This window comes from Alosa sapidissima, chromosome 8, assembly GCF_018492685.1.
Source record: "Alosa sapidissima isolate fAloSap1 chromosome 8, fAloSap1.pri, whole genome shotgun sequence".
NCBI lineage: Eukaryota > Metazoa > Chordata > Actinopteri > Clupeiformes > Clupeidae > Alosa > Alosa sapidissima.
In genome coordinates, this window is record NC_055964.1 from 37,276,672 (window position 1) to 37,279,108 (window position 2,437).

At 42.0% G+C, this 2,437-nt stretch overlaps 1 protein-coding gene across 1 annotated transcript in view; it reads right to left on the bottom strand.

Moving 5' to 3' along the window:
- Nucleotides 1–2,437, bottom strand: part of pappab (pregnancy-associated plasma protein A, pappalysin 1b) — a 140,347-nt gene that overhangs the window by 32,586 nt on the left and 105,324 nt on the right. The gene's annotated exons all lie outside the window — the stretch shown is intronic.

Sequence of the window (2,437 nt, forward strand, 5' to 3'; positions counted from 1 at the left end):
ACTGACGTCATGAGGGCGTGTTTTAGCTCGTGCAGCTCGTGGAAGGCAACTGCAAGATCTGTCTGCAGACTAAGACTCCCGCGATATTTTAAGGTCATGTGACATGGTAGTAAGTCCCTCCCCAGCTGACAGAAGACAGGATTTCTAACCAGTAAGCATTGCGTCCATCCCAATATGCATTGTGTTCAACCCAGCATGCATCACATCAAGTCAGATCTGCACAGATCTGCATCAAGTCGAACACGCCTACTTAGAGACCATCAGACGAGTCCAGGAAGTGACGTCAAATGCATAAAAATGTGTCATACCGGAAGTGATATTGCAGAAGTAGGCTTAGAAATTACTTATTTTAGTCTATGGAAAAAATAGTCTCATCAGGTAGAACCTTTTTAGTATTATTCGTAATTCACATTTATTTATTAAATAATCGCCACATGATCTGCCAGCCAGCTGGGAGGAGTTCAAAAGACGGACGACCCTGGACACACCCGTTGTCATGACTCACGTCAGATATCGCGGGTCAGATATTTTGTCTGCATTGGCTATGGTTTAAATTTCCTTCCTATTCATGAAAATGAACATGATGACTGACTAAATAAATTACTATGTTTACAGTTTTTCTCGATCGTTTTGATACCTGTGTCAACTCTGACATCACGTTCTCAAAACAGTTAACACCTGTGTCTGAACAAAAGCGCTCTGGACAAAATGACACATTTTGCTTGCAAAAGGCTGTTACTCTCTCAAAACACTTAAAACATGCAGCAAAAGCAAATCTTGCCTTCAAACACTACAACTTGTTGCCAATTCAAAAACACTCTTTAATCAATCATTACGCACTGGGCAACAAAATGTAAAATCTAGTTCTCAAAATGAGCATTTTTGCTATGTCTGTTTCATTACTTTCTCATTTTTCTGGTATCAGAAAAAAACTCTGAAAAGACAAAATGTACTGAATAAAAAAACAAATTATTCATTCCTCCCAAGATGTAACTGTCATTGACATGTAAGACATACAGCAAACACCTAGCAAGATACTGCAAATTATATTGAACTACAACTTTCATCGAAATAGACCTACAGTAAAGACCTTTTGTACTGTTTTCTCCACCAAATAGGCAATACAGTACTTTGTCTAAATGTGCATTAGAGCCATACTTGCAAATAGCAACAAAGAACAGACATCTCTTATGTAGAATGAATGATTGCTGATTGAAGAATTGTGCAAAGGAGTTTCACACAGGTGTATCAGAAATTCAGACTTATGCAAGGAATCTATACCACCTGTGAAAAGATGTTTTCCTTTTGTTTGGCATGGGAAAACCAATAGAGTTTGGGGCTTTTGAATGACACCTGTGTTAACTGTTTTGCAAAAGGGTGTGAGAAATGTGTGAACCCAATGAAAATGTGTGAACACATTCGCAAGAGATGACTTCTGCTGTGCAAAGAAAGTAGTCATGAAGACCAAGTGGGTTCTAGTTTACTTAAGCAGGTAAAAGCAATCGAGAAAAACTGTAATAAACCACTGTAAACATACATTTAACAAGTCATCATTATATCACATCAATTAAGTGTTTTCTATGTGTGACATTGGTTTACACTACAGCAAAAAATCACATACAAGAAGGTATCCTTTTGATCTTTTGTACATTTGTGCACATTCGAACATCAGGAAGCAGCATGGGAAACGTTGTTTTTCTAACTCTTTCTCCGAGCCTGCAGTATAGCCACAGCCCAGCTGATTTGTCCCTTTATTATGATGCACTTCCTGCCACGGTCACTCGTCTCTGAAACACTTAACTCCCTTTCTAACAGTACTGTGTTTGGAGTTTGTGTGTGTGTGTGAGTGAGTGCCTGTGTGCGTGTGAGTGTGTTTGTGTGTGAGTGAGTGCCTGTGTGTGAGTGAGTGCGTGTGTGTGTGCGTGTGTGTGTGTGTGTGTGTGTGTGTGTGTGTGTGTGAATGTGTGAGTGTGTGAGTAAGTGTGTGTGAGTGTGAGTGTGTGTGTGCGCGTGCGCGTGAGTGTGTCACAAAAGCTCACACAAACATATGTGACCACAGCAGAAAGCATTTAGCACTCACACACACACACACACACACACACGCTCATTTAGCACGCGCATCCCAGTCATGAGTGTGTGTGCTGCTGGACAAAGGCCACAGCATTCCTCTCCAACACAGGTCCAAGTGAAGCGCTGGCCCAAGGATGCCCAGCACACACACACACACACACACACACACACACACACACACACACACACACACACACACACACACACACACACACAAGGATGCCCAGCACAAACACACACACACACAAGGATGCCCAGCACAAACACACACACACACAAGGATGCCCAGCACAAACAGGCTTCTCCCCACTGCCCTCCTCTCTCTCTCTCCTCTCATCCCTTCATCTCACTCTCCTCTCTCTTCCCT